This window comes from Argiope bruennichi, chromosome X1 (assembly GCF_947563725.1).
Source record: "Argiope bruennichi chromosome X1, qqArgBrue1.1, whole genome shotgun sequence".
In the NCBI taxonomy this organism is placed as follows: Eukaryota; Metazoa; Arthropoda; class Arachnida; order Araneae; family Araneidae; genus Argiope; species Argiope bruennichi.
Genome location: NC_079162.1, coordinates 105263883 through 105291477, shown reverse-complemented (window position 1 = coordinate 105291477; position 27595 = coordinate 105263883). Strand labels below are relative to the sequence as shown.

At 27.5% G+C, this 27595-nt stretch overlaps 1 long non-coding RNA gene across 4 annotated transcripts in view; it reads right to left on the bottom strand.

Moving 5' to 3' along the window:
* Window positions 1–318: 318 nt before the first annotated feature.
* LOC129958618 (uncharacterized) overlaps window positions 319–27595 on the bottom strand; it is a 246249-nt gene continuing 218972 nt past the window's right edge. For 2 of the 4 annotated variants that reach the window (XR_008783266.1, XR_008783269.1), the window contains exons 5-7: window positions 3986–4104; window positions 2202–2416; window positions 325–448 (exon numbers count right to left, since the gene is read on the bottom strand). This is a non-coding gene — a long non-coding RNA (uncharacterized LOC129958618). Of the gene's footprint in view, window positions 449–2201; window positions 2417–3985; window positions 4105–27595 lie in introns of all 4 variants that reach the window. The other 2 variants (XR_008783268.1, XR_008783267.1) reach the window with 2 other exon arrangements.

Below are 27595 nucleotides of genomic sequence, written 5' to 3'. Positions count from 1 at the left end.
ATTTCAGAGAAAAAGACAGACATGTTATTAATACAGTGATATATATTTTTTAGTTATTAATAAGAATCAGCATCTATTAGAGGGAAAAAATGAAGATGCTATTTTTAAACCGAAGACAGACTTCCATTTTAATTGCATTTTTTCAATCAAATAAAAATTGGAAGATTTTTCTTTTTTTATGTATATATGGCTGCATTTTTTCTTTCTTTTTTTTATAATTTTAGGAATTGTGTTTCTAACATTTTATTAATACCTATATATGTTTCAAACTTGAAAAGAGCTTCTCCATATAAATTTACAATAAATAAATTTATTTTTCTCATCTATTAAATAACAATAACAGCATTTTCTGAACATTTTACAAAGTGTAAATATGGACTTAAATTTCCGTTCTTGGGTTGAATCCATGCTCCACCATGATTTATCCTCATCAGCTGCACAGCGCCACCTATGGAGAAAAAGGGGAACTTTGTAAGTAAACAAGTCATAAATCAGGAGGGAGCAAATGCACGCTCTAAGGATAATTATAATGTGCAATTATTTAAACATGCAAGCGTGCATGCTTTTTCGCAAAAACTGAATATAGAATGGTATTGTACGTGAAAGCAATGCCGATTTCTGAAGTCAAGGAGATGAGATTTTCGCAAAATACTTGAGAATAGAGAGATCTGTAACATATTCGTTTATCTTTCTCTGATGAAAAAAGAAGGCTTATAAAAATGCATTTAGTGATAGCTTATAAAGGGAGAAACAAAATATAATTTCTGCTTTACAAGTTTTTTTTAATGAGTTTTCATCAAGGGAATTTTATTTTAAAAATTGTTATAATATTTCGATACTTAAAAAAAAATCCTTACTTTCTTATCTTTATTTTGTTTTATGCTACATTAGAAAAATATCCATGAATTAAAATAAAAATAAAGCAAAAGAAGTCTTAATAATGTAAAAGTCAGTTCCCATATCGAAAACTGGCTAATAACCATAAAAATACAGTAGATATTGATTACTAAAGGTTTTTTCAGAATGTCAAACATAACTTTATCGCCACTCATTGCATTAAAGATAACAAGTTAGTTCAATATTTTCAGTCACTGGTACGAATTATTTTCCTTGCATTCAGGAGTAGAGAACGCTTTTTTATCCTAATACATAGACTTATTATCATTCAAAATTCGGCATTCATTTGATAATATTTAAAGAGCAATTATTAATTTGATTCATTATCATTGGAAATATTCGCCATTTTCATCACGATAAATAAAAAATGGCCATTAATGCACCAATAACAGATTATTTTTTTATACTAAGAAATTAAAGAACATTTTAAATGACTGCTATTCAAAGCTGAAAAAAAAATATATTTTTTAATTATTTTCTCGAAATGTTTAACTTATTTTTAAAGGATGGTATTCGGAAAAGAAAACCTCAAAAGAAAAATTCAAACATTCTTAACATTTAATATATTAATTAAAGGTTCTAGTTAATATTTATTTATTATTAAAACTGACTTTCTGTTAAAGTAAGAACGCTTTTAAGTTCATATTTAAAAGGTAAAATCTATTACTTTAGGAAATATGGAATATTGTTTTAAGCAAATTTTAAGACATAGATCTCTTTATTACTGGTCAGCACTGCCCATATCAGATAAACAGTAAAAAAATATATATATATTTAAAAAATTTCAGAAAATTTGCTAGCAAGTTTTTAAAATTGTAGTTTTAACTCAAAAATGCTTCTTGGTTGAATTCTGGAGTAATGCCTACTAAATGCACAAATAATCATAGTTTTAATTTTTTCGAATAAGGAACAATGAACATTTCCTATTTCTTACTTAACATTTTAAATAAACAAATCCTTTGAATTTAAAATGATTTGAAGTAAAACTCTTCATTACCATAAAATTCTCTACCTTGTATTTAAATTTCTATACAAAAATCTATGCATACAATAAAGCTGATTAGTAGAAAAATTGTATTTAGGATCTTAGATCAAGATTCAATTAGAAATATTCCTCTTATAGTATAAAAAAGATATTTTCTTGCAATACAAAGAATATTTAATGAAACTCATCTTATAGAAATAAAACTTTTTTCTCGTACAAAAATCATCAAAATTTACGAAAACTCTAAAATGATTACTAAACAGGGTTTCAAATAAAACATAAAAAGCGTAAAACATTTCAAAACAAATTGTATTTTTACCTACACCGCAGATCAAACCTTCTTTCTGCAGCAAAGAAATATCTTCTAATGCAGCCTACATACATCGCTGGATCTAGTTTCAGAGCGTCAAGGTCACGTGGAATTCTCAAAACGCCAAATTTTGCTATGCATCGCTTGAAATTATGTCCATACCTACACTTCTTTGTTTCGCTGAAACAACTATTTGTAAGTCATCTGATTGAAAGGTCGTCACTCTAACAAAAAAAAATCCCCCCATTATAGGATTTTCAAACAATTTTTGAAAAGTTGTGCTATGTGAATAAATTCACGAAAAAGCAAAAATGAAAAAACGTACAAATAAAATTATCTTAATCGTTTCGTATCTTAAATCACAGAAATGAAAAAATACAGTTTCGTTTTTAAAGTCATCAAAAATTTTCTAAACCTTTTCTTATACATGGACTTAATATTACTTTCCAAAATTAATACTGTCGTAAAATATTTTTAATGATGTTTAATCTAACAAATTTATTGAAGATACTTGATCTAAATTTTATACACCCCAAACAAGATGGAAATGTCGAATAATCGATTTGATTTGTCAGATTTATGTTCTATTTTGATGGTATTGGATCTATCATTATTAGTATATATAGGATCTATCTGATCGTTTTGAAATATGATCAGGGTTTACACCTGAATCCCGAAAAAAAAAAACCGGAATTGTTTGGATAAAGCATAATTATTTCATTCTACACAGTCCAAAATAAGAGCTTTCGAGCTCCTTTAGCTCAACTGCACCTGGTCTCAGATATATATATATATATATATATATATATATATATATATATATATATATATATATATATATATATATATATATATATATATATATATATATATATATATATATATATATATATATATATATATATATATATATATATATATATATATATATATATATATCTGAGAGATAAAATCAAGTTGTTTGATTTCCATTCTCTAGATTTTCCTAATTTCTTCAAGCTGTTCCATGTTTTAAAATGTTTACCACAGATGCATTTATTTCATTACAACTTTCTAAGCAAATTTACAGTACGAAGTACATTTTTCCCGAAATGTCTTGTGTGCAAGAGGTGGGCTACATGCGATAAAGTATTACTCTAAACTTCGCCTTAAGTGATGAATACTATTGTTGATCAAAAATGTAATTAGAAATCATACTAAAAAAAGTATAGTTATAATTTCTCATTTTGATGGATCACAAGGGTTATTTAGGGATGATTTTGTAATTTTAAACTGCGATACAAATAATGGAGACGACACATGAGCTGGCACCCTCCTCTCCAAATTTCCACACCATGACAACGACAAGAAATTGTCCTAAGACCACAGATTTCGCATGCGCCACCACTATAAGCAACAGACCATTAATAGTATCGGGTTTCGAATTTGCTAAACCTTGGTCCCCTAAGTTAATATTTATTTTTTAGAATGTATTTACAAAAAAATGTGCCCAAAATGTCGACTGGAAATGCAGAAAATTGAATGAAGTGAATTCCATACATATAATAATTTTTGGAAATATAAGATCTGCTAATACAGAATATATTAAGAAATGAAAAATATTAATGTCGTATTTCACAATTTTTATTATAATTTCATAGGTTATTAGTTTCTTCTACTAAATTATTAATGATGTAATGTATCTTTCCTTTTTTGTGATGAAAGCATCCATTTATGAGTTACTGACTGATTTAAGCATTTATGAGTTAACGATTAGAAAATATATTTTCATCTTCATAGCTCACATTAATTACCTGAAAGCAGCATTGTCCTTGTATCTCTGCTGCAAAGATTCTTCATTTAAACACAATAATCCCCACGATAACACTATCAAGAATCTTCTTCACATAAACACCACTGTATCTACATTGTCCTGAAACAATAAAATTATTTTAATATTTTTCAAGAATTATAGAGATTAAAAAAAAAAACTAGAAAAATATTCATTAAGAGTAAATTTTTTATTTTATAATTAATAATTGATTTAGAACAATATATAATTGTACATTAAAAGTTTTTTTAAAAGGTTTTCCATGATTCCCCCCCCCTCTAACCCTAAGACATATTAACTTCCAAGAATTTTTAGAAGTAATATTTTCTAAAACTAAGAAATATGAGTTCAGCAATTTATTTTGCATATGCAAAATAAATTGCTGAAATGCAAATAACGAAATTAATTATGTTGAAATAACTTTCATAAAATGTAAACTTTTATACATTTCAATCTCTGATGAGCTAAGTTATATGTTTCTACAAAATAGTTCCCATTTTATGGCATCAAAATAAAAAAATAAATAATTTAAAAAAAGAGGTGGGTCTTCAAAAAAAAAGTCCATTTTAGGATGGTTTACAAATAAATTTATGATGATTGATTTTAAAGATTGTTTATTCATTGAAATAAAAGCATTTTCTCTGAATTTTTATTTATCAATAACTTGAAAAGTTTTTAAAACCAAACCAATTAAATTCATTTAAAAGATCTATAGTTTCAGTTCTATCCAAAAATAAGCAAGTCAATTATTTTATACATTCAATAAATTGATAAAAAATCATGATAATTTAGCTTTTTATTTTTGCTTTTTAAAATTTTTTCCTGTTATTTTACTATTTACATTTTTGTAATTTTAGATCATCTTTCAAACTTTAATATAAATATAGGCAACTATTACATTTCATTATATAAATTTTAAAGATGACACGGTGCAAGACCTCCCGAAAAGATATAAGTAAACGAACTGCCGATGCAAAAATGAATGCAATAGTCACAGGTAAAATGAGCTTCATAGCAGAGTACCTAGGAACTTATGGATTGCTATACTTAATTTAAGTCATTCAAGGATAAAGCCTAAACTTGTATCTTACAGATGTCTCTAAAATAATAAATAAAAGCCATTCTATAATATGGGATTTTTTTTAACTCCTCTGTTTACTCATAAACAAAAAATATTCTGGACGAATATGGAGTTTACTTTATACCTTTAGGCTTCAAAATTAATTTGCAATTGCTTTTGATTATTAAAATGAGTTCCATAAAATAAAAACTTTCTACAATTTTCAATAAACCCATCAGGCTAATCAAATCGTAAATAAATAATTTTATAATAAGTGCTTTTAGCTAATCCTAGGAAATTTATTAATTTTAACCAATTTTGGATTTTATTTTATTACATTTAAATGAATTATTAAATTAATTATTAATTAATTATTATTTTAATTATTAAAATAAGTTCCATAAAATAAAAACTTCCTACAATTTTCAATGAACTCACCAGGCTAATCAAATCTTAATTTTATGATAAGTGCTTTTAGCTAATCCTAGGAAATTTATTAATTTTAACCAATTTTGGATTTTATTTTATTACATTTAAATAAAAAATTTTAAAAACATTTCCTCAAATTGTAACAATTTTTTTCTTCAACATGAATACAGGCTTCATTTTTGTGTCTTTAATTTCTTCACAAAAGATGACAAAGTTTAATAAACCCCTTATTATAGATAAATTTTCTTACAGCAATTCGGTAGGAAAATATTTTGCTATTTATTCTGGTAAAGCTGAAAAAAAAAGTTTTAATTTAATGAAGTACTTTTTCAGATATTTTTTATCCTACAATGGGATAAATTATGCAGCAAAATAAAAAGAAAATATCGAAATCATCTACGCATATCGTTAGACATAAAAGATAAATATTGCTATATCTAAGTATAATTATTGACGAAAATTCTTCTATTCAGCACCGTATTGTTCTACACAATTCGCTGATTAATTTATTAGCATTTAATAAATTGTTTATATCAAATTTATCTAATTTATTATAAATTAATTATAAATTATTAAATGATATTATAATTATAATATTAAATATCATAATTATATCTATTTATTATAATTATATATTAAATTATTTAAAACAGCCTAGTATTTTATTCTCTTTAAAGTTATAGTCAGTAAAATGAGAGTTATCTAAAATTTCGGACATTTGATTGACATCTTAATGCTTCGTGTACGAGAGCTCATCGTCTAAAGTAAGCATTCTAAATTTTTAAATAAATAAATAAAGTTCTTTAAAATTCGCTTCTCGTTTCTTTAACTTTCAATCACTTTTATTTTTATTGTTGAAAAAAAAATTCTTTTCATTCAGACTTATAATTTTTTTATACTCGAGAAGACTTATAATTTTTTCAGACTTATAACTTTTATATTACTTTTTCATAATTTTTTTAAACTCGATGCTTTATACTTTAAAAAAAATTTATTAAAGCAAATTGAAATAGGTAAATAGGTTGAATTCATAGGCAAATTTGATTTTATAGAAATAGATTTAAGCACCATATCGAGAATACTTTCAGGAGATTAATGCATAAAGTGAGATCATAAAATAATTTGAATATCATTAATAAAAATACCATCAGAAGAGAAACTATTTAAAAGCGTTACTGTTGAAAATGGACATAGTAGTCCTGTGCTATGCCCAGATGATGAAAATGATGTTCCTGCGAGTATCAAAATCTCAGCACTTTTAACACACAAGAAGTATGGAAATCTGATCCACAATTAACACATTATGAAAAAAAAAAATTGTCATCTGTTTTTTGTTTTTTTTTACATTATCATAAAAACATTTGGGGAATGATTTCAATATTTGTAGTTCAATTTCAAATCATTAGATTTTATCATTAAATCAGCACAAAAAGAATTATTGTGAAATTAAAGAAGATATAAATTCATCAAGCAAATATTTTTAAGCCTCAAGAAAAAACATATTTAATCAAAATAATAATTCTGAATTATGTATTTAGAGATGTATAATTTGATCGATTAAAAGCAAAATTTTACATTGATTAGAAAAAAAATATATACAGTGGTGGCCAAAAGTGTGGACATTTTTTAAAGTTTCATGTTTTTCAACTTTGCGTGCTTGTAGAATATATTAATTTTCACTTAAATACAAATGTTTATATATCAAATTGAATGTAATTTAATGTAAAATTTAATAACAAAAACAGTATTACAATATCTGTATTACAAAAAAAGTTACGCTCATTTTAGTAAGATCTATCTTAGATTTGCATTTTTTTAAAAGTGATACTTACACAATCAATACTTAATAGGATAATCCTTATTTTTTAAGAGAGATTCACAGCGTCTTTTCATCGAGTGAACGAGTGTTTGGAGTTCATCTTTCGTAATCACATGGTGCCAAGAATCAATTATAGATTCAATAAGTTGTCTTTTATTGGATGGACGTTTTTTTCATACAAGAATTTTCAAATGTCGCCACACATTTTCAATTGGATTGAGATCAGGGCTGTTTCCTGCCCATGGTAATACATCTATGCCTTGATTTTGAAACCATGCTTTGCATACTTTTGCTGTGTGGCATGGAGCTGAATCCTGCTGCAAAATAAATGGTGCTTTGTTGGGAAGAAATCCCTGATGGAAGGTGTCAATTTTAGTTCCAGGACAGTTTCGATGTATTTTTTGGCATTCAGGATGCCATCAATCACTTGAATTCGGCCCACACCATCTGCAGACATACATGCCCAAATCAAGGCATTTGTTGTTGTTTTTATAGTTGCTTCAATGCAATCAGGATGAAGCGCTTCACCTACTCTACGTCTCATGTATTTTCTACCATCACTAATCAAAGAGCGATATTTTAGTCTCATCGCTCCAGATTACTTGCTTCCATTGATTTTTCTGACCATTTAATGTGTTCTTTTGCCCACTTAACTCGTTTTTCGCGTTGCTTTGATTTAAATATGGTTTTTTTCCCTGGAATTCTAGCTTGTAGTCCAAATCCTGATAACCTTCTTCTTATTGTTCTTGAATTTATTGCAATACCCGCTGCATTCATTTCACATCTAATGGCATCTGATGAAATTTTTCTATCTTGAAGGCATAGCCGTTTAATTTTTAATTACCTTCAATTTGATATATAAAAATTTGTATTTAAGTGAAAATTAATATATTCTAAAAGCACGCAAAGTTGAAAAACATGAAACTTTAAAAAAAAATGTCCACACTTTTGGCCACCACTGTATATTTTGAAACTCTACATTCTGAATAAAAAATAATTTCTCTCAAAAAATCAATAAAAAATTTAATACGAACTGGTCTATATTCATCAAAAATATTTGTTTAAGCGCATATTCATTGCGTAATGCAAAAAGATGTTAATGTAAAATTAGAAAAGAGTTTCTTTAAAAATTATAAAAATCAATCCCTTCCCTCTAAACAGTCAAACAGTAAGCGTATACATCTGAAACCTCTTAAACAGAATTATGACACCTCATAAGAGCAAGACGAAATTACATATTTATTATTAGATTATTCTTTTTCGCACTGATTTTAGAAATCATAGCGGTAAGTCGTCAAATTTAAACTATCATGTAGATAGGACAAGTATCGTGACAATTCTATTAAATATATAATGCAAAATCGGGAGCTTATGCTTAAACGATGTAACTTTAGTTCGTTGAATCATAGAGAGCAAGTGTTTGCCCCCCTCAAATATTTTAACAAAAAGTAATAGCTCCTAAGCTGCTTTTAAGAAAGTATTAAAGGTATGAGTAGTGACTATATTATTATATCCTCAGAGAAGAAACTTGCTTGGCTATAATTTTCTGTAACAATTTTTATTAAAATAGTTTAGATGATTTTTTTTGGATGGCAAAGGCCATCAAATGTTCTTTCATAAAAACCAAAATTAAAATTACTATTTATTATATCATATGTGAGGAAATAAAAGAAGGCGGAATATTAATACAGAGCATAAGACGTCATTCTTCGGTTTATACATTATACGCTGATGGAAATTTTAGAATAAAAATTATTTTAGGAAAAAAATTCAAAAGACTTAATTTGTGTTTAAAGAAATTGACAATTAAATTTGGTTAAAACCAGTTCCCTAAATTAAATCAATGCCATGATTTTTTTAAAAATTAGTTCTTCTACGTAAAAGTGAACTTGTTAAGCAACTATTTATAAGAAAGGCTTTAAAAAAATTATACTGCATTTTTATTAAAATTACTTTTTTGTTATTGCAGGGAAGACTGGAGCAAGTTAACGCGCAAAGGCAGGGTTAAGTTCCTATTATTCATTCCCAAACTTACAAATAATGCTTGCGCTCCACAAGGAAAGATTTTAATAATTCATATAGCCACTATTGTTCCAATCGGGACAAGATTCCCGGAGTAAGTTTGTGACCTCGTTCTCTTTCTTCAAGTGCTTGTTAACATTTTCTATTTGGTATTTATATCACTTAATACTTATTATGTGCAATTTTCTTCATCAACTTGATCCACAAATTGTTTCAAACTATACTGTAAGGCGCATAGAATTACAGGTGATATATGAACACTCTCGCCTTTGATGGATGTACAGGTCCTAAAAAAACACTTAAGGCACAATAACAACTTTCAAGGAAATAAAAGCAAGAGGATCGAGATGCAAAATAAAAAAAATAAAAATGTTGTTATAAGGAAATCGAAATTTGTTTATTAGAGCTCATGATATGAGCTGAAATTTCCTAAGAAAATACAGAACAGTTCCTTCATATTATGATATCTATTTTGGCTCTATACCAAGGAGTTATTGTAGGATTGTAATTATTGTAGGACTTAGAAGGGTCGTGTTCAATTTATAGTTTTAAAAAAACATTCCGATTTTTAGTTATATAATTTGCTATGAGTTAGAGTTTTAAACAAAATACCTCTTCTTTACACATTTTCCCAGAAACGTACTTAACAATATTTAATTAATTAATGCACAGTTTTATATCTTCTAAGAATAAAAATGTATTAAACTTTTATCAACATTATCATTTTGCCCTTTGGTCAAAATCATCTTATGAATTAAAACTTGTATTTTAGGATGCTGTAGTATAAGCCTAACACACCCACACACACATGTGTATATATATATATATATATATATATATATATATATATATATATATATATATATATATATATATATATATATATATATATTACTGAATGGTAATTTTCCGTAGGCTATTCAAAACTGTGTTTAATACTTCGAAGCAATGTATTATTTATCAAGCAGTAATTTTCTAAAAACCTCCTAACCTTTCACAATTTTCCTTCAAAAATTTAGATTCAGTGACTTTAAGTAATTTTATATAGTCAGAAATATACTCCAATAAAAAGTTTTATCTAATAAGTAACTTATTTTTATAATGGTATTTAAAAATTCATAATAAAAAGTATCTTGATATTTTTCTTAGTTGAAAAATATTCAATCAGTTGAAATAAATGTTGAGAAGTAATAAATAAGAAGCGAGATTTAGTTAAAAGTTTGAATTACTATACATTAGTTGAATGACTCCATAATTCCCAAAATTTTAAAACAGTATTACCAAAAAAAAATATAATTTATATTAGGAAGAGAGGAAACTTGATAGTTAACAAAACTATTGTCTATGCTAATAAACAATGGATTAGTTAATTAAATCTTAAAAATAATTCCAAGTACGCCAAGAGACATTAGGCTAAAGAATTTTGGCTTGCTATAAGCGGCGATTCCATTGTTAGTGAAATGCATGGCAATTAAAAATATGACGTAATAAATATATGCTTGTTAGTTTATGGAAATTGTGCGTCTAATCTATTTTCAGCAAAAAATTCTACGAATTAGATACTAAATTGAAAAATCATAATTGCTGTAAATGTGCGCACAATTTTGGGACAGTTAGATTTTTACTAAAAATCGGGGTGGGGAAGATTATAGAAGCAGAAATATATATATATGATGATTCCTGGCAAGAAAAATACAAAACTAAATTAAATTCAAGAAATGAATTGACAGAAAGGTATTACTGTCAGAAATTAATTTTATGTTATTTCATGTGAAATGATTTAGCACATTTATTGTAAAAAATGGTTCACCAATTATCATCAAAAATACAATAAATTAATTTCAATTTTATGAATGCGAAGGATTTAGAACAACAGTAAAAGTAACTTTTTTAATAGCCATGCTATTCAATTTTCTGTCCATTTTTACGATTTTGTTACGCAAAACTAATTTTTCTTGCATTTATTTTTCTTAAACGGATTTTTTTTGTTGTTATTTAGATTTAGTACATTATTGTAGGTGAAATAATGCTGTGTATAACAAATCATCACAAGGACGATCGTGCCAAGAGTTGATGGATTGACTTGCAGAGTTTTATCTGATTCAGAATAAATGATCATGAAAAGGATCCGTGTCAACTAATCAGAGATAGACAAACCATCGAGAAGCGTACATTGTTTTACTAGAAAAACATGCTTTCGTCTTACTTGGTTGAAAACTTTGTTCAAGTGCATAAAGAGCATTGGAAGTTGAAGTCAGGTAAGAAATAAAACAGGCTGAAGTCGAAGGATCAAACGCGTAGTCCAGAAAACAACAACAGTAAAAAAAAGGGAATCAAGGTGGACTTCGCAGCATTAAGATTAGTTCCCTTCTGTCGATTTTTTCCCCCCATTATAAAGTCAAATCAAATAATTTAGTAAACTGAAATATGACTTCTTCTTAAGCATGTCTACTACGAAGCTAGGTATTATAGCCAATAACAGAATTATTTTTAAATTTCTTAATTATTATTTCTATGCAACTTGAAATACTGAATTAGTTAAGAACATGTATTGATATTTTCCATGAATACTCGACATTTATTTGTTAGTAAAGCCATAAAACATCATAAGTAGACATCCAAAATAAAATAGGTCCCGAGGCGCTCAAATTTTTTTTAAATTGATTTTTAAATTTTTTTTTATTATGATTGTTCCCTTTTGCTATGGTAAGAATTAATATTCAGAGTGAATAAAGTGTAATGAAAGATTTAATTGTCAAATAATGCCATTAATCCCACATTGATGTAAATATCTCTTTAAAAAAAGAGATAGCTTTCCCAAAACCTAATTTTCATCAACGGTATACTAGTATATTTTAAATATTTTTCAAATAAAAATTTTCATTAAAAATCTATGTTGATTATTTCTGTTAGTTTTTTGTCTTTTTAAATGATGCCCTTGATTTTAAAGATGTAATATATGAACATGTTTTACTTCTCTAATTAATACTATATATATAAAAAAATAATGTAGACCTACATTCCTCAAATATACTCTTTAAATTGAAATAATGTGACTATTCCCAAGAGGCATTTATTGTTTTGAAAAGATCATTTTGAAATCGAGAGATATATCAAGCTAATATATTTTTGAAACATCGCAGAAGATAGTCGAAATAGTTGGCACACTGACTGTAAAACACTGAATTTTGTAAAGAAGTTTTTTTATTGGCTAATTATATTAGAATCATAATGAAGTCAATAAGAATCTCTTTGATAGCACATATTTCAATATACTATTTCTATTATTGGTTTTTCTTGTCTATTGCTTTAAAATAAGCTTCATTTAAGTCATAAAAATGAATGGATAGTCTTATTTTTTTTAAAGAAGTTTATCCGTATTTAATTTCATACATTTCATAAGCCCCTTTTAATAATGATAAAGATATTTTTATACACTTTGCAAATAAAGATGTAGATATATGCTAACATTTGAGAAAGCACTTAACAGAAATTCGGAAATTTCATCATTAAAGCAAAAGCATAGTTCAGATTCTAAGATTAATGTCTTTCTTTTTCTTTTTAAATCCTGAAAAGATAAATGAGAAAACCCTTTTTTAACAATTAAGCTCTATTTGTGCAGCAAAAACATTTATGCATGACAACACTTGAAAACAAAATATATCATAGATTTCTATGTTTTAATTAAAATCCAAAGTATCTTTGCAAGTACATCTTTAAAAATTTTAAATCATGACTGCATTTGAACATTTGTTGAGGTCAAAATGGAAAATCAAAACAGCCCATGAAATAATCTACAAAAACTCTGTTTATCTATGAATTTCTGGAATAAAAAGAGATTTTTTCCATTTAGGAAAATTGAATGAAATTATCTTTGACAAAAGAGTAAAAAACAACTGTTTGTAAAGGAAAAAAAGGCTTGTTTTAATTTGAATGACCTTAAAATGCTATTTACTTTCCATATTACAAAAAATAATTCCTTCTTGACAATGTTGTTTAGGCTAAAAGTCTTTTTTCCCCCATTTTTTTCCCTTTGTTTGTTAGTGCATGGTTGGCGACCTCTGATTTGTCTAATTTCTAACAAAAACAACCAAATCGGCTGTTATAACTGTATGCGCTCTTTCTCTATTTCAGAAGGAATAGAACTATAATTTTTTTCTCTAATTGCCAAATATTCTATGGAGCATGACATACGAAAAGTGCAGAACACAATATAATTAGTGATGAAGAGAATAACACGGAAATTTTTTTAAAATTCTTTTCGAGAAAAAATGCCAACATATATCATACTATATGAAGGGGACCTAAAGGACATATACAATGTATTTCATTCTTTAAAAAGAATGAAAATTTTTATGATTTTTTTTTTATATAATGAACCTGTGCATAGCAGGATTACAAACTTTTCGCAACTTCAGATATTTACTAAAGTTAATAGATTAGATAAGAAAGTTTCAGTCATTTGTTTTTTTCTCCTTCCGTTTTTATAAATTAATACTCAAATTTCTATTTAATAAATGATTTTAAGGAAGTTTTTAAGTGGAAATGTGAATCATTAAACAGAATCTCGACTCTATATCTTTTCCATATTTCTCAGATAAATATTCTTTTTATTAAAAAACTACTGCCTTAAGGTAAAAAAGTTGACAATACTGTATACCTTTTTTAACCCAAATACAACACTAGCATCATAAATAATACCGAAGTGATTTTTGTTTTTGGCAATCAATTTATGTTTTTTTAAAGAGAGATTTTAATCTCAGACATCTGTAGTTTTGATTTTTTTTTATGCTTTTTCATAATTAATATTCGTTTTTAAATACAGTGAAGCTTATCAATATCTGAACCTTTTTTTTTATTTTCCAGCTGCAAAATTAAAATAAACTATTTTTAATTTCATTTCAGAACCCATTATTCTTCTGCCTTTCTCCTTTATACGTATTTACTAAAAATAGACCGATTTCAAAGGATTTAGCTATGTAATCCAATTAATTCATAAAATACCTGACCAAAGACATTCAAATTCAAAACGTTTATGAATGTTTATGGAAGTCTTGACAATGAAACTTTATTACTTGTTTTTTCCAACAGCAAATTTATAACGAGAGATTGTCGTGTGCCAAAAACTTATCTCATCAAAACGAAATAAAATAATTTTTTTACCATTTCTCTCCCTAAAATGGAAAGAGCTTTTTGATTACAGTTTAATTATTCTGCTATTCATTTATCCACAGCATTAAAGAATAATTTCTCGTGACTATTTTTTGATGAGATGTAGCTTCTTGGCAAAATAACGTAAATTATATTTATTACATTTACAAATGATAAAAAAGAAGTGAAAAAAACGCATTAAATCGTAACTTTAATTTTACATTTTATGGAAAAACGATACGTTGGAAAAATAAAAATCAACACTTTAACAAGATATTTCCCTATTATTTATCTCAATCATATTTTTAGTTAAATCTAAATATGGATGAGGTTTTTTTTTTTTTTCATTTTAATAATACTTAGTTCTATCGTTAAGCGATAAAAATTGTGATCGTTGAAGTGAGCATGCTTTTAAAGAATTGAACCAGTCTTACACAAGTAACATTTATTATTGTAAATGTTAAATGTATGATTATAATTTTTTACTAAAATATAAGCTTTCCTGATAATTTTTTACTATATTTTAAAATGTATCAAGCTTATAGTTGTAAAGTGAAATTGCACAAGGGAAAATTCTTTTTGACATTAAATCAGAACGGCTTCCTAGGGACCAATAGCGCATAATACAGCACGATATTTCTCTATTTGCCTTTTGAATCCAGATGTTTATTTCTACGAGTAGTTCTAATATTTCTCATTCAAAATTTTTTTTTATTAGGCTCCATTACCTGAGTGTCAGGACATATTATTTTCAGAGAATAATATTTTTTAGACTCTGTGGGGTCGATTTTTTGATAGCAAAAATAATTCTCGTAAAATTTTACATTATCTTCACAGTATTTTCTAATTTGTAAGCAAAAACAATTTTCTCTTCTTGAAAAAATTTTTCACAGTTTTTTCATAATAATTCTTCTTTCTTTGATCACTTGAATTTTCCTTTTAAACCCTTATGTTTTAATAATTCACATCAAGTATGGCATTTTAATTAGAATCAATGACAGTTCATTGTCGACTGTTTTTAAATATCTCACAGTACTCACAATGCCAGAGTTCAAGAAACGACAAAAAAAAAAAAAAAATCGATGGTTATAATAAATAAGCGTTTCTATGCTCTTACTTTTGAAAACTTTTTATTCTCGTACAAAATAATATAACTTTTTTATTCCTTTCAGGGTTATTTTTTTATTTCAATCCATGGCTTAACTAACAATCTGATTCTAAAATTTCCATCATATACACACAGAATTAAACTTTCGTAGATTTCATTTGAGGAAAAGATCACATTTTTGAAAAGACATCATTCCAAAAATATCCTTTCGAATAACAGCCAAGTATCCGCTGATTTAAGAAAATGAACACTTATCTCTTTTAAACTTTTTTTATCTCGATATGCTATGGCATATAATAGACAGGTAATATTTTAGCTTTACAAAAAGGTCAGTAACATTTCAAGTTAATATATTTCAACGAGGACTGAAAAGTTAGAGTTTCTTTTTTATCACCTGCCAACAGAAAATAATCTATCTTATTTAACTTTTGAAACTGCTGTTTGCCTTGATCACCTGGAACTTAAAATGCATGACTTGGTTTAAGAACAAAATGACTCATTCATATTCAAAGAGCTGTTCCACTATGTTGCTCTGAAACCAAAAATTGGAGGGAAAGGAATTTTAAGTGTAAGGAAAGGAATAGCAGCAGGATTTATTGAACAGAAGATATGTTTCAAAATCTTTTTAGCTCACAGAATTATATCTTGCCTAGTTTAGTTTAGTTGTATTTACTTCCCGTTTTTAAGCAACATGGAGGCCATTTGGGAAAGAATTTCGTATTGTTGAATGGTGGACAAGTAACCGAATTACGAATAACACTTTCCAGAAAAAAAGAAGCATTAAGAGGCAGGAAAAATGAAAATAACGCATTAATTGTAAGTTATAATGAAGAATTCAATACAATGTTCATAAAGAATTCAAACATTTTTTCAGCAAGATATAATGACATTCTTTGTGGCGGATTCTTTGAAACGTTCCAGATGTGAATATCATTTTATTATTTAACCTACGAAACAATCATTGGTCATTCAGTCGAATTTCATTCATTTTCTAATATATAAGGTTGAAGATGAATGAAATGAATGTCTTTATTTACCTAACACATAATACAATGCTACTGCAGGAGTTTTGAAAAGCTTTGAAGAAAACTAGCTTATTAAGGTATGATTAATCTATATATATAAAACACTAACATACGTATCACAGAAATCGCTCTTATTTACTTAATGGTAACAGTCAAATATAAACAAATCGCTATACTAAATTTTCAGACTGCTTCTTTGAGCGTTTTTATAGCTGTAGTTATTCAAAGCTTAGCTAATTAATGGAGCAGCAGAATATCCTTAAAAATGGAAATTAGAGGAAAAAATCAAAAGAAAAGAAGATGTCAAAGAAATCATGAAATAGGAATCAAAGCTTAATACAGCACAAAAGAAGGCTGCACCATTAACACATGGGTGATTGCTATGACTTTCCTAGGAAAATTGATAACCATGTCTTCCAAAATTATAATTTCATGAAAGTGGCCTTTACATTATCTTACAATTCAAAATATCACCTTTCTAATGCTAATGATTTCATTTATGTACATTTTTTTTTATTTTAAATAAAAAAAAAACTTTAATGCAATGCACTATCCATAGCTATGATGAATTGATAGTTTAGAGTTAAATTTTAATGGCTTAGGTTGCGTGAGAAACAAATCTTTGTCAGTGATCCTTTAAAAAATGTAGGAAGTCCAGTTTTCGGTTTTTGTCCCATAATTACGTTATTAGAACAAAACACCAAACATGGTGGTCAAAAGTGTCTATGTTTTTTTAATGTAATGTATGATGAAATCAAAATTCATCTATCATAACATTCAATCGCGTGCTTTTGCCAGTGTTAAAATAAAGATTTTTAAAAATTAATCTCTTTGGGCATTAACTCCGAAATAGAATTTTCTCTTCCGCTTTTATTTCGTAGTAATAATTCCTTTCTTTTTAATTTGCACACGCAGAAATTGGCAGCACTTTGTTAAATTAAACAGTTTTTTTTAAAGTAGTATCAAATAACAAGATGAATATTTTTTAAATGCATTCTATATTCATGGTTTATCAGAATATAAAAAATTGATAATCAGGGCGAACAAGCTGGTCAAACAGCAAGATGTACCGTTTATAGTAGACACACTGCTCTAAATTTATTCACTTATTAATTTAATTTTAGCTCAGTAATTTTGCAGCTATATATTAATCCAGAGATTTAGTGATTGGAAAAACTTGGAAAATTGTTTCTGTCTGGACTTTTTAGAAAAACATTTCAGTTATTATATCGTTGTAATGTATCATATTTTTTAGCGAGAGCTCTATCATACTTGCAAATCAATAAATGAGAAATGCATAATACATATATGCATTATTCATCATGTTTTTCTTTGGCAAGGAATTCTTTCTTCAAAGCAATAAAAGATACACAATACAAATTAAGTGTATGAATTTATTTGCATAAAAAGTACAAGAAACACATTTTTAAAACAATTGTCGTCTACGAATAGTACTGTTCAGGAATAGCTACTGCCGCCTGGTGGGCACTTACGGAACTAAATGAGTATTCTGATAATGCTGCATCTTGCAAATGTTTGCTAAAACACCCATGAGCTTTAAAATTTAAACTCAAACCACAAAAATCATGAAAAAGCGAATAAAGAATTCACTTTTCATGAGCATTTAGATAGATAAAGCCTTCAAAATTTGGAGTGTAAAGAAGCAATGGCCGTCTGATACAAAATGCGCATCTGATTTTCGTGGGAGGTCCTATATCCTGATGTAGGAGGTGCTTAAAACTTGTGATGCTTATTCAATTATATTACAATATGAAAGTGTGCAAGCACTACCGTTAATTCATAATATGTTTTTTATTCTTTTTACAATGTTTTTGCACTCATAAAGCATTTTTTTAAATAAAAATTTATAACTTTTCTGATTTTAAGTGTTTTTATATTATGAATTTCAATCGTAAGTAGATTTTCGCTTATTAATGTGTAAAATTATTATCCACATAAGGTATCTACTGATATTTCTCAAGAAAGGAAACACAAATTACGCTAAGTGAGATGTGTTATGTAAATTAGTTTGTTTTAATAATCTTAAAATTAATTTATAATTTAAATTTTTTTTAGATCTCAACTACTATAGCAGTTTAAAAGACACATAAGCATTAAAATAAAAATATTACGATGGTTATCAGGCTGTAAACACATTTTTTTAAGCATAAAACGCAAATATTTTGCACATAGGATAAATCCAAATGCGAAATAATTATTTTCATGACACGAAAAACATTTTTGTAATGCAAGAGAAAAAGAGAAATGGCGTAGTAAAAGCTTACCTACAAGTAAAATTTTAGATTTCATTTGAACTGTATATGTCATTATTGAATGTATCTTAAACACCTTCTTAATAGTCATTTTTATTTATTATCAAAGGAAAAATGCTTTTAAGTATTTCTGTAAAAAAAGTGTGTGTTAGTAATAACAAAATACCATATTCTAAAAAATATATTTGGAAAGTGGGAAAACGAGATAGCTTTAAGCACCAAGATGGAGTTTAAATCTGAAGGAATTTCAGTGTTTCGCATTGCTTTCAGTGTTTTGCAGTGCATTTAGAGCGATTAGTTAATCACCTTTGTAATCTTTAAAACAGTTTATATAAATAAATATATTTTCCTTTGTAAAATGTGATAAAAAAGTATATTAATAAGATTAATTAAATACAACTCAAAAACACAATGTAAGCACCATATTATTATGAGAGCCTATGTTAACAGTATCAATATCGTATAGATATTAGCTTTTACGTGTGATGCATTAACTATAGAATTACCAAGAACCAGATGAAATAAATAAGCAGCTTTTATTAAAATTCTAATATCAATACACGTAAATTTTATAATCAATGTGAATCAGTAATCTTACGAACCAAATTCAACTGACAAAATATTTTAAATCAGAAAATATTACCTTTTCGAATCTGAATTTTACGTGATTACTCAGTGTTACATTAAAAATTAATTGCCTGGAGAAGGTTGAAACGTAATCGCAAACTTTTTTATTACTATTTCCGATTCAAACATTTCCCTGTTTCATATATAGATTACATCAGAAAAGAACTTGTACTGGTTACATAAATATATAACATGTTTACAAACTTTTATCTTTCAGTTTATTTATCATAAAACGTGTGTGCTTGCATTCATTTCCTCCAGAGTACTATTGTTTGAGATTTACATTACATTAGATAAGTACGCTTATCTTTTTATTTGTCCTTTTGCGCTTGCGGACAATGACATTATCGAACAAACACGTAAAGAGCTACCTGAGACCTTTGAAACAGAAAAAGAGGCGTGGCATATGAGCAGTCAAACAAGCCATCAATCAGATTCAAGCGTGGTTGGTTTGCAAAAATCACGTGATCTAGAAATTCAGCGTAGAAGTAAAGGCCTTCTTATTGGAGGAAACCAATGTTAAAATAAAAGAGTTCATTATCTTTTCTTTAATTTGCAATGTTATAAAAGGAAAAAGAAAATCTGCTGGATTGAGAACATGTGTCTAAATATTTACAACAGATCTGAAACGTAACACTTTTTAATATGGATAATGCTAGATAAAAGCATTTGAAAAGATCGATCAATAACTAATTGTCTATTTTATAGCAATTTTTCATGCAATCCTTGTAATAGTAATCGATAATCCTAGATACAAAATGGGCGTTTAACAGTAATAAAAAGACGTATTCGGTGGCGAGAAAAAAACCTTGCACTTGTTAGCGTGAGTAAAACATCTGAATTTTTTATGTAACTTTGCACGGAATGGAGAAATATAATGAACGGTTTCCAAGCAAATGCCTAAAGGTGAATTTAAAAATACATTGTTGCACAGAAATATATATATATATATAATGAGATCACGCACGAATTCAGTGTCACTAGCTTTTTTATTGATCTTAAATGCTATTACTTTTATTGATTTTTAAATGCTATTACTTTAGATCTTTTAAAATCATGAAAAATATATGAAAAAAGGGAACGTTTTTCTCATATGTAAAAAAAAAAAAGAGTAAAGAATGCAAAGGGATGAATACATAAATTAAAAAAAGAAACCTTAAAGAATGAAATCGGTCTTTCAGGAATTCACAAAATGTAGAGTTGTTTCATTGCCGTAAATGATGCCACAAACTTATTTTAATAGAAAAAAAACGTATGATTTTGCATAAAAAGATAATCTAATGCTAGTTCTGAATTACGAAAAAAAGACAAGTAATAGAAATAGCAAGCAAGACAAGCAAATCGAGGAATATAAAAATAAAAATAATCAAATTTTGTAAAAAAATTGCTAAAATGGCAATAATAATTTTTTTTTTCTTTGGACATCGTTCTTGAAAGAGTTCAAATGCGATAACCGCCTTTAAGTAATCTCTAATATTAGCAGTGAAAAATATTTGGGTCTGCAACATCTTATAACTCTTGACTAAATCGATGAAATACAAATAAATCGAGATAAACTCATCGATGAAACTTTTTTAAAAATTGCATTTTCTTCCCAACTGAATCTAAATTAGAGCTTTCTATATATATATATATTTAAAGTCTTTTACTTTGTATTAAATATTATTATAAATATTATGGTAAATATTTTATTACAATGTAATTTTTTTTAAATCTATTTATGGTATTTCTGATATACTTGGCTTGGTAAAATTTCTTTTTGAAAATGAACTTTTTTTTTTTTGTCGAGCTTATTTCCAACCTAGTTTTAACAATTACATGGGTACAATTTATCCATAGAATTGATCTTGCGGTTCATGTGTTTGTATTTCTTTTTTTTTTTAATATGTATGATGGTATTTAAATAAAATAAAACTCTTTGAATAAGACTTGAATAAGATTATTTATTTCTTCCAAAGTACTAATTGAATATATATATTTAGCAAGTAAATAAATTAAGCTTCGTTCATTTTCAGTTAGCTATTACTTCATAAATAACGAATAATTTATTATTTAATCATTCTAAAAATGTAAAATAATGCACCAACCAACACTGAAGCTTTAGCAGCTAATTAACATTAATGAAAATGAATCACTTTAAAGCTTAATTTAAAATTAAATAAATAAAAATCAGGATCGAAAGTCATTATATTTGAGGCAACATGTACATATGTATAGAAAACCTTTGCATATTTTTGAGCGATAAATTCTCGAATGAAGTTTTCTTTACAATTGTAAACTTGAAGTTCTGAATTCATTCGGTAGTAACTTACACCATTAAGTGATATCTATGCAACACCATAATGTAATTTAAATAACAATTAAAAGAATTTGCTCTCCTAATTTTTTTTTATCATGACTTAGTTCATGAGAAGGCACATATTTTCGTCGCCTTTTGGGCATTGATACAAGTGCACCTGCCCACATTTATATTTCAAAAGCATTATTGCTTTTTTTTTCTTTTAGTTCCTGAAAGCCAACTTACTTGGAGATACTCCAAGTGCTTTGGGTGTGGTTTTCGAAGCATCAATTGTGGCAAGATTATTCATTAATTATTGTGAGATTTCCCTCAGGAGAGAGAGCTCGAAATAGAAATTCTTGCCTTTATCTCGAAAGAAATACATAAAAATATTAAAAATAACTCTACTCGCCAAAATAATTAATCATATTATGTATTGTGCTGAATAATTACAGACTAAAGATTAAAAAATCACCTTTGATGCTATTTTTCAGCTCTTCTCTAAACTATAGGCATCTGGATTCTTTGTTCAGTTTTGATGAAAGTGCAGGTGGAATAGAAGAACTTGCTTCATTTTCTGAGCGTCTAATTTAAAGTATTGTTAATTAACCTTCATTCATCACGATTCTTAAAAGTTGCTTGTTAACCTATAAGCCATCACGAACCGCGGAAAGGACAAATTCAAACTGCACTTGAATGTTAGATAAGTTCATCGGAATTGGTGGTTCGGCCTTGTTCCTGTAGTAATATTGATTGTAAGTTGCTCTGCAATTTCACGCTGTAAGAGTATCAATTATTTCAGGCTTTCTTAAACCATTGATCCCGACTCCAACGGGGTCATATGCTTATAATGTGGTCATACAACAATAAGTCAAAAATTAAGCGCTAAGGAAAACATGGATAGGTAGTAATTTTATGTGATATAGCTGCAATAATAACGAAAGCTATTGCGACATCCATTGTGAAACCGCTAAAAGCATACAATATTTCTTTTTGTTTGTTATTGATTAATGCTTCATTTTCCTGATCAGTTTTTCTGCTGTTAAGTGCACTTTTTGTTGCGCAATAATTTTTTCGCATTTGAAATAAAGTGGCAAAAGTAAAAATTTGAAGAAATTTTGATTTAATTAACACAAATTTCATGCTTACAAAACCTGTCATTAAAATAATAAACGCAAAATCGAAGTAAAAACATCCATGTAAAATCACCCCACTTTTTAATGCATGATACATAATTTATCAAATTTAGGCCAGTAACATAGAGCTATTACACCAATGCCGAATTAATTTTAGATTACTCAAATTTCTTAATTAAAAGGAGAAACAAATGAATTTGCTGTTTATTCAAATGAAGTAATTAATACTACTCAAAAGAGCAATTTTAAATTTCCTTAGCGCTTAATTTTTGACTTATTGTTGTATGATTTACTGACACTAAATTTCACGGACAGAAATCCGTTTTAGATTTACAGCCTGTTAGAACCCTATTAAGCCTTCCCTGTCGCTAGAATTAGCGACTTAATCCATCTTTCATGTTTCCATTTAATATATTCTGAATATCATCAAGCGGACCCCAGCGCCGCTCTTAATTTTCATATTACACCGATTAATCCCTGACAGAATGCGCAGTACACTTTCCAAAACTCTCCTCGCCATCAATCATGCATCATTTGAATAATGCCGGGGCTTCGAACGTTCGTAATGACTTTACCAGTTCGCTAACACGCTTCAACAGTTGCGATCTTGCAGAATGCGAGCTAAGCTCCATAAGACTTGCGTGTGGACGAAGCTTACCAATGAAGACCTCCAGTTCGATTCCAAAGCATGACTTGTAAACTCACTTTGTGTACAGCTTCGATTTGAATACCTTATGGAGAAGCATAAAACTTCGAAAACGAACTGGAACTCTTCAGAAGTTAAGATTTAATTTTGAAGTAGCTGCTGATGTGTTAAACCTTTAATGTGAACATTTTGCGAATCTTGAATGTGTTGCAAAATTTTCATAAAACTATAAGTTTTACATGACATTTCCAATAGTTCATTCTCTTAAATCCATTATAAAACATTTCAATGTCAAATTCAAGAAAACAAAGAACTAGAGCACTCATTGATCAGCGGAATAATGTCATTAACTTACTGTTTACACATTCTTATCAAGTTCAATTTTTCTTCTTTTTGGTTTATTTTAAATAATTGGATCTGGTACAAATCGTTCAGGTGTTATGTTCACTTGCTAGGCATAATTAAGTTAGCATCATTTCATAATAATTATCGCATGTTTTTCCTGCAGCTGTGAAAGAAAGGAGGTAGGGTGGAATTGATGCATAATGCTGTTATAACGTTCGCTGATCACGAACTTACTTCCATTCACCCGATTTTCGTGTTTATTTTCAAGATACGAAGTACTACGCAAAAAGGCCGCTGCGTTTTCGACAATTATTGAATTTATTGAATTTTTCGTGGCGCCAAGGGATTTAGAAACACTAACACCTGCGAAATTGCTTTCTGTTTCACATTCCTAATTGTACTGGTTGGTTGTCACGCTCGCATTAATCATTCTGTTGCAAGAAATGAATACTCGTAATGGCTACATGTTTTACAATGTAATAAAGCGTAGAATAGACAATGTAAAAGAAGTAACATGTATTCGAATGAATACGAATGCAGTTATGCATATTTCCTACAGAAAGTCCAAGAAACAAAGCGAAATTCTATGCCATTCTTCACGATAATTGCTCAAAATTGTTCTATATGGAGATTTAAGTATCTAACACACTGGCAACATATTAAACATTCGAAGTTTTTACTTTATATTTCAGTATATATTTAATTTTATAAGAACAAAAACATTTTTTTCTTCCATTTTCGGAAAAGATTATGCATTTTTTGATGCATTAATCCTCTAATCGAAATATTTGCCATTATGATAAGTATGTGATGTAACCGGATTTCCAAAGGATGTTTCCGGCCTTTAGTTAAGTGCTCAAATTATTTTTTAACAAGATATATAGAAAAATTATATTTTTATCCATTATTTTACATTCATATTAATATTTCATATAACAATACATAATTTTCACAATATTTTCATTTCCATAACGATCTATCATTTTGCATTTTCATCACATATTTTGGCCTAACTAGATATGAGAAAGTTTTAAATGAAAAGGCATTATCAGACCATAATTCTTGTTTCGAGATGCACTAAATATTCTGCCACTGAGATAGTAGTTATGATTTAAAATTATATATCTCGTAAATATAGTTAAGTTCTTAGATGCAAATAACATTTATTTTCTTGTAGATTTGTTGCTACAAATTTTATTTTCTCATTTTATTATTAAGCAATTAACTGCTAAATTTTATAGTAATAGTGTGCCATTCGGTTGCTTCAAAAATATATTAAACATGTTAAATATAAAAATAAGCTAAATATAAAAATGGTGTTTTGATAAAATATTTACTTCTAAATTCTTATCTTTAAATAATAAAAACAGGTCATTAACTTTATGAGCTTCTTCATGTTTTTATGTACTTTTAAATGCTGCAATTTTTTTTTATTTCGTAACTACATATTTAAAAATAGATCAGGGATAGATTTGTCGATGCTACTACTGAAATTGAAATCGCAATTTGAGGCATAATTCAGAACTATGTACCAATGTCTTCCGCATATTCAGCTACATGCTGATAATGCTCAAAGGCCTGAGTAATAAAACAATGCAATTTAAAATGTGTAAACATTTAAATATTCTGAGTATTACTTAAATCAAATCTATCATTTATTTACGTCAAGAATATAAGCAAAATATTTCCAAAAAAATTATTTCAATGCAGCCTCCCGGAATTCTTCTTAGATAATTTCTACCTACAGGAATAAAGTCACAGAAAGAATAAGTTTTACGTTGCCTAAGTATTTAAAAATTTTTTGAATTAAAGCTTGTATAGTTAGTTATAAAACGTAATTAAAAAATAACCTTGTGATTTAATTTCATCACGAATTTTGCATAGTATACGCAAACTGAATTAAATTAAAAATCAATGTTACTATAACACGACTTAAAAAATGCCAATAACAGAAAACACCGTAAACTTATTTAATTTTGTAAATTTCAAAACTATATTGATAACCATAAAATAACCAAAAATCATATATTTCCAAATATGGGATAAATTTGCTTTATTTAGACTGCCTAAATATTCTTTAATATGCAATGATGGAGAAGAAATTTTAATAAAAGAGCATGGTAAATTTTTTGTTGAAATTTTTCTTTCAAAATAATGCAATTAATGTTTTTAGAAAAACACTTTAAAGTTGAAAAATAACATATAAACATTGTGTCATTGATCCAATGAAAGAAATTAGTTTCAAAATTTGGAACACCGACTTCTTTGAATGCATTTCAAGAAAAATTTGTTTTATTCCCTCCACAAATCCACACTAACAAGCAATGAATGAATTCAAATATAGTATTATACTCTTTATAAAAGGTATTTTTTGATTTAAAAAATAAAATGTATGAACAGAAATACACTTTTTCGCTTAAGAAGCAATGCCATCTATCTCAATTTTCTAAATGTTACAACAGGAAGAAAAAAACTGAATTTTCCACAACCAATAAAGAATAGTTTTCGATTTTTTTCATCACCTCCTATGAGCATAAGACATATATTCATGATATTCGTTATTGAAATGAAAAAAAGAATCAGAAGTATTCTTTACTGGTAATAAAAAATTTAGTTTCTTTTCTTTCCCAAAATTTGAAAACTGAGATTGTGGTATTGCCTGTTAAAAGACGATTTTATGCATTTCTTTTTCTGTTTCATTATATAATACAAATCCAAGTAGCCTCAGTTTTTGTTCTTTATGAACCAAATTTTGAATGTTTAATATCCTTTTTTCCCTCTTTTGCTTGTTCCAGTTCCATTTCAGGATTCCTGTATGTTATAACTAACTGCGTAATTCCAAACCAAGCCATTGTTTGTAATTCAATCTGACTAGCATTTAAAATTATGCAAAAGAAAGAGAAAGGAATCCCTTAAATTTAGCTATAAGCTATTTTAATAAATTATATTCAAAGATGTTCATCTCTGAGAATTTAGAATCATGTTTTACTGTTTCTTTAAAAGAGAATAGGGACTAATAGTCTTTTATTAAAATGTTTAATTGATGGGTACAATTCGGTTTTAACGGCGATCAAAAAGCACCAAGAAAAAATTTCGCCATATTATAAAAATATACTCAAGTATCAAGTTATACAATCACATGCTATATAGTTTGACGATTGAAATTGTCAAATTGGCGATTTTTTTTCTTTGTGCTTTTTGGTAGCCGTTACAAACGACAAGTACCAATTGATAATATCTGAAAGCAAACACATGTATACTGACTACAGCTGCATCAAGTTTACTTATAGGCGGATTCTATAATCACATTTGAATCTTTGTGACATCAGTTTACTATTCAACGGTTCACATATTTAATAGAATTATGGATATAATGAAAGTCAAATATATAGGCAATGGTCCAGTTGAAGCTACACTCTTTTATACCTTTTTAAGAAACAAAGCATACTCAGAAATTTCTATGAAATCGTTTTAAATCTTAAGAGTTACCTGCAAAAGTTTGATTTAAAATTCCTCCTTAAATTTTAAAATGTATTCATAGTAAATAAAGGAATTTTAAAATATATTCTAGAGAAGATTTATTCTTGGATGACATTTATCAAAAAAGTATTGTCAATGTGACATTCTTTAGTCTCCTTTCATTTCTTTTTCGAAAGTCTTTCGGATTTCTTAAA